Genomic DNA, 7149 nt, shown 5'->3' with positions numbered 1-7149 from the left:
TCATAGTGGAACGGTCGCAGTGTGTGTGTGGATCCTTGAATTAGTCACCTCGTAGAGGTGGATACTGATGTCGGTGTTTTGGGATGTTTTTATTTATTTACTTTTCCCTTATTTGTTGTCATTCACACCCATCAAAATTAATTATTTATTTATTATCAAACCCCTTATTATCGCTAACGTAATATAGAGAGGTCCGGGTCGTCTCTCTTAGACTCAATGACAGGAAGTTCTATCCTAGACTTATGGTGCGGGGTTTTATTATTGACTTAATTTATTCCTATTTACACACTATACATACAACAACGTTATAAATACTAGAAAATGTTCATTATTCAATTCATGGCCATCACAACAATCAATCATCTAACATACAATTATTCAACAACTTATTTCATTTACAATAGTGATTAACTTATTCCATGAATTTTATTCATACAACTCAACATACAACATACATCATATTACATAATTCCATTTATACAACATACAACTACTCAAACATGCATCCTACAATGACTATATAACATACACATACATCCTATACATACATTACATAACAACAATATTCATTATACAACGTCATACAACATGAGTTCTACACATACAACATCCTACAACATAACTCAACTAACATAAAACATATACAATCAACAACATAAATTCTACATCATGGATCATACAACAACATACAATATCATACAACATGAATCCATATACAAACACATGAACAACTAGGTTACAATAGCATACAACATAAAATGTTTTATTCATAAACATTAATCAAACAACATATCATACATCAACCACAAGAATAACCCAAACAACCTCATACAACAACTACACAACCTGTTAGAATTAGTGTTAGCAATTAGGATTAAGCTCGAAGTTAGGGTTAGAATTAGGAATTAGGTTTAACAATTAGAGTTAATGTTAGAATTAGAATTAGGGTTAGAATTATAACACAATTAGGGTTAGGATTAGAAATTGCAACATATTTACAGTGTATCACAGGAGGGTTTTGATTAACAGAATTAACAACTAACAAAACTAAAGGAAACAACAAAACTAAGTTAGCTAGGGTTAGGGTTAGGATCCTCCCCTTTCGGTTCGGAATAGAGGAGAACAGGGTGTTGGGATCGAGGCGTTCGCTAGAGGGGGGTGAATAGCGTCTTTCAATTTTTCTTTACGAGTTTGTTAGCGGAAGCAAAGAGATAATGATAAAGCACAAAGAAACAAACGCTAATCCGGTTCGATTTACTTGGTATTCACCTCAACGAGGTGACTAATCCAAGGATCCACACACGCAGCCGACGATTTCACTATGAAAACAATCTCCTTCTCGAATCACACTTCGAAGGTGGAGAAACCTTCACAACAGGACGTCTTCCTCGTACAAGATTTGTAGTGAAGTATGAGAGGAAGAGAAGAGTTTTTACAGTGTAAAAGAGTAGTAAAGAAGATGAAAGAATCTGATTGTTTTGCTCTGCGACGTTGACCGCTCTTGTTATAAATTTCAGTGCACCAGTCGACTGCTCCTAGGGCCAGTCGATTGATGGGCTTCAACGACAATTAAATATGCATTTAATTCGCTAGTTGTCGTTCAACGGTAGTCTACCAGTCGACTGCTCCAAGGCCAGTAGACTGGTCCCAGTTGACTGTTCACTCGACTGATCTTTCTGTTCTTGACTGTGTGTTCTTCGGATCAACCTCAATCGACTGCTGACAGGGCCAGTCGACTGCCTAAGCTGAAAACTCACTTTTCCAGCTTCTTCTTCATCCCTTAGCCTTGACACAAGTCTTCAAACGCCTTCCACAAGCATCGTGCACTTCCTTGCACTTGCTTGACACGTTTCCCTCGACTTTGTCGTGCTAAGACTTCTCTTGCCAAGAGGCCTCGCCTTCGGGACTTCACCTTTGCCAAGAGGCCGCGCCTCCAGGACTTCACCTTTGCCAAGAGGCCACGCCTCCGGGACTTCACTAAATGCCAAGATTTCATTCCTGGACTTTCCTGTGAACTCAAGTCACACATGTTAGATCAACAAGCATTACCTAACTTAACCTGATTTAGTCAAACATTAAAATTCAAATCACTTGGAGAAAATTGCCCCAACACAGGGAAGCAGCGGAGGTGGATGGTTGGTTCCAATCGGCACAGAACAGCAAGGCTCAGCACCCTCGGTTAATGCCACACCAAGATGGGAGTGAGTCGCACCAGGGCAAAGCACCCTAGGTGGAGCATGAACAGAGAACCACGGATCGAAATGCATCCTTCGCCCAATGTCCAGCTGCAACCAGCAAACAGAACATCAGAAGAAGAAATCACAACCCCTTACCTTGCTTTCTCCAGTGAATGAGGATGATTGAAGCCAAGCACGAGCGTCTCCTAATACCTCCGAACCACATCGGTGAAGGGCAACTTGTGCTAGGGATCTGCGGAGGTGAAGCGCCAGGGAAGAAGCTGGAGAACCACCCACAACCTCCTCTCTGGGCTGAATACCATCGTGCACCGGTGGCTGGAGAACCACCCACAACCTCCGTTCCGCGACGACGGGGACTGGGATCTAAACGCCTCCGAACCACTTCAACGTAGATCCTGTGAAGGCGTCGGTGAAAGTCAACTGACGATGCTGTTACCACTGCTTTGTATCAACAGGAAGAAGAAGATGGAGATGGGGTGATTGCGCGGAGCTCGGTGAAGAAGGGAAAATCGCGCGAGGGAGAAGCTAAACCTAGGACCGAGCTGCTTGGCATTGAACCAGCGTTACCCTTTTAATAGTGTCCTTGAACCGGCGCTATGCTGAACCGGACTGAAATCAATGAATTGAACTAGGATTTGATTCGGCCGGAATTGATTAAGCTCAATGTGATTGAGCTGAGCTTGGGTTTTAGTTGAGCTAATTTTATTTGGTTGAGTCTGAATTAAACTTTGGGTTGAGCTAACCAACTTTAAATGATTGAATTTGATCTTGAACCGCACTCGAGTTGAACTAGCAGCTCAAACCAAACTAATTTTGAATCTAATCGAGCCAAATTAAATCCGAATTGACCCGGACTCGAATCAAAATTGCAATTGAGCCATTCCTTTCATTCTAATTCCTACAAAATTAAAGATCACAAAATTAATATCAATAATTATAAAAAATTCATGAAAAAATAGAATGAAGGCATAATTTCATCTAAGATAAAAATCAAGCTCAACAACCCAATTATTGCATGAAATATAATCAAAAATTTCTCAATCTAATCCTAATTTACCCGGTAAAAATGCCAGTTGAATGAGAGATGAAGCGGGAAAGAGCTGTGATACGTCCTACCAATCTCTGCACATCTTTGATATTTCGGGGAGAAGCCATGTCTTGAACCGCTCGGACTTTTACTAGGTTGGCTTCAATTCCTCGCTCAGTGACTATATATCCCAAGAAACATCCACTCTTTACACCGAATAGGCATTTATTGGGATTTAACTTCAAGCCATACTGTCGGAGCGTATTGAATGTTTCCTCGATGTCTGAAGTGAGTTGGTCAGCTCGGAGGGATTTAATAAGAATGTCGTCCACATATACCTCCACATTGCGTCCGAGCTGTTGCTTAAAAACTCTATCCATAAGTCGCTGATATGTGGCGCCAGCATTCTTCAACCCAAAAGGCATGACAGTGTAGCAGAAAGTCCCGTCAGCAGTAATGAAACTGACCTTATCTTGGTCTTCCTGAGCAAGTGGGATCTGATGATATCCTTGATATGCATCCATCATACAGATAAGTTCATATCCCGCGGTGGAGTCAACTAACTGATCTATCTTAGGCAGAGGATAGCAGTCCTTTGGGCAAGCCTTATTGAGATCCTAAAAATCGATGTAAACTCTCCATTTACCACCAGGTTTGGTATCAGAACTACATTAGCGAGCCAAGTCAGAAATTGTATTTCCTTGATTTGCCCGGCTTTCAGTAACTTATTTATTTCTTCTCTAATGATCTTGTCTTGATCAGCTGAGAAATGTCGCCTCTTTTGTTTGACAAGTCGGACTCCAGGAGTTAGATTGAGCTTATGCTCCATCACTGTTGGGGGTACGCCAACAATCTCTGACGGTGACCAGGCAAAGATATCTCGGTTTTGTGTCAAACAGGCCATCAGTTGCTCTTGTAATTCTGGCGATAGGTCAGCTGCTATATAAGTGACTTGGTCAGGCTTCCCCGATACTATTCGGGCTGGTATCTTTTCCTGGTTGGGTCGTGGGAGTGACGTATCTTACACCGAATTTACCTCGGCATTCTGCTTCCTTCTTACTGCCCGAAGATCAGTCTGTACCATATCTATATAGCACTTGCGGGCTATATTCTAATCTCCCCCAACAGACCCGACCTGATCATGTACCGAAAATTTTAATTTCTGGTGATAGGTGGATACCATCGTACCAAAAGAGCTTAGCGCCGGTCGCCCCAAGATAACGTTGTAAGCAGATGGAGCTTCTACCACCGTGAAGAGAGTACTTCGGGTTCTACGAAGAGGCTCCTACCCCAAAGACAATGGAAGCCGTATCTGTCCAAGAGATCGGATCTCATGCCCAGAGAAGCCAAAGAGGGAGGTCGCCATGGGATGTAATTCATCCCCGTCAATTTACATGCGGTCAAAGGCATCTTTGTATAAGACGTTGACCGAGCTACCCGTATCCACGAATACCTGGGCTACATCATAGTTAGCAATGGTAGCCCTGATGACCAGAGCATCATCATGGGGAGTTGCAACTCCTTCCAGATCTTGAGGTCCGAAGTAAATAGCTGGGCTTGGCTCGATGCTCCGGTTGGTGCCGATACTATAAGTCTCAAGTCGGCGCCCATGAGCCTTCCTAGCCCTATTAGAATCTATATCCGTGGGACCACCGGCTATCATACTTATTTCCCCGCGATGTGCAACGTTATCTTGATTTTCTCGATGATCTCGGCTGGCCTCCGGTGGGGGCTCCTGACGAGGCATGTGTTCCTGTCTATTGCCCTTTGGGGCCAGCAACATGTCGGCACTAGGAGGAGATCGGCGCTCCCTTTCTTGCCTAGGTTGAGGATCGAGGTCGGCTCGTCTTGGCTCAGCTCGGCGTCGTTGATCACCTCTTATGCCTCGCGCTTCTATCATACGTCTCCCAATTATTGGCGGGGTCATCTCTCGCTGCTGTCGTTCTCTGATGACTCGGTTGATTTCTTGAGCCAGGTGCCGACAATCTTATGTACTATGCCCACTGGACCGATGATACGTGCAGAAGCGAGCTGGCTGTCCTGGCCGGGCTACAGCTCTGGGCCCAGTCTGCATAGGAAGGTCGTCAGCAATCTGCATGACTCGTTCATTTCGGCGCACAGGAGCATTCTGAAGAGGTCGGGTTGGCACTTCCCTTCGTGGAGGAGGCGGCGCTGGTCTTTTCTCAGCAGACGGGGCTGATACAGGATCATTTCTCTGAGCCAGCTGGGTTTCTTCCAAGTGTATGTATTTAGTAGCTCACTCCATTAATTTCTGGTAGCTGGTCGGCGGCTTTTTCATGAGGGACCGAAAGAAATCGTCTTCCAGCAATCCTTGGGTGAAAGCACTTGTTAGAACGTCTGACGGGGTCGACGGTACCTCCCACACAACTCGGTTAAAACGGTGACGATACTCTCGCAAAGTCTCCCGAGGTTTCTGTTTCATAGAAAATAGATTTAGCGGGGTCTTCTGATGCTTTCGGCTACTGGTGAACTGGTGCAAGAAGACCTCTTTGAAGTCTTTGAAGGACCGGATGGTGGAGGTCGGCAGCTTATTGAACCACCATTGGGCCGACCGTGAAAGGGTATTGAGGAAGACACGACATTTGATTCCATCTGTGTATCGGTGTAACAAGGAGGCGTTCTCAAAGCGGCACAAGTGGTCCTCGGGGTCAGCTGACCCATCATATTCCCCCACCTGTGGAGGTCAAAAATTTTGAGGTAGCTCCTGCTCCAAGATTTCTGGTACGAAAGGTGTCTCGGGCAGGTCAGCCGCGCAGTCTGCTGGGGCTTTTCCCTTACGAGCATCTCAGGTTACTTCTTCAGCTTGAAACCCACTAGAATCCTCTTCCAAAGGCCTCATATCCCTGTTGGTAGAGCCTGCGTGCGTCGACACTTCCTCAATAGGTGAGGGTCGTTGCCCCCCTTTTGGGGCCTGCACCGTCGATATCGCAGTTGGTTGAGTCGGGGCGTTTGATGTGAACTGCAAGTATACGTTTGTCGTCAAGTAATAAAAAGATATCGAACGATAGGGACTGTGTATTAGCTATAGTGATGTCACTGAGATAGTTATCTAGACACAGAGAGAAACGGAGTGGTCGAGGATTTGGTATTTGGATGTGGTAGAGAAAGAGAGAGATTGGCTTGGGACTTATGAGTGAGATGCATAAGTTTAGGATTTCTGAGTTACATCCATGCTAGGTGATATCCCTAATTCATGTTTGTTCCCTTACTCTCAATGTTTACCACCTTGTGAGGATTCTAACCAAGACACTAACTCGACCTCGTCAGGCTTTGTCGGAGTTAAAACATGATACTCTAACGCTACGATGACTAGTTCGGGACGATACCTAGATAACCTGGTGTAATGGCTCTCCCGCTGTCACCGGGCGCCCCAGCGTATACTACTGGTACACTACTCTCTGTCACCGAGCACCCGATTAAAGGCTCCTTTCCTAGTCATCAATAGCCGCTAGCTATCCCCTAAGGGAGTTTACCACCATGTAAAGGTCACTTCGGAAGGTCCGATTAAAGGTTAACCTTCTGTCACAAGGCACCCCGGTCATACAATCCTAAGATCCCCTTATACAGCGATCTACTCTTCATAATCATATACATGTGCTCACACAAACATTTCATCAAACATGTTCAAGGCACATAACACATGAAACAAAGGTAAACATCTCATTGAATAGGGAAAATGACATAATTTAGTTCATACATCACCATCGTTACATAGATGTTTATCCTAGACCCTAAACTGAAAGATGTACTCCATTACTAGAGGATTACAAAGAGAATACAAGAAGTAAAGCATCATCCACAAGAAGGGAGAAAACTTATCTATAAGCACAAGCATCTCTTGTAGATCTTCTTGCTCCGGTGTAAGATGGACTGGTGGAGAGGAGTTGGTGATGGCGGATCGGT

The sequence above is a fragment of the Curcuma longa genome, chromosome 2 (assembly GCF_044706935.1).
Source record: "Curcuma longa cultivar G26 ecotype Majalengka, Jawa Barat chromosome 2, ITB_CL_G26_1.1, whole genome shotgun sequence".
NCBI lineage: Eukaryota > Viridiplantae > Streptophyta > Magnoliopsida > Zingiberales > Zingiberaceae > Curcuma > Curcuma longa.
Note: the sequence above shows the minus strand (reverse complement) of the source record.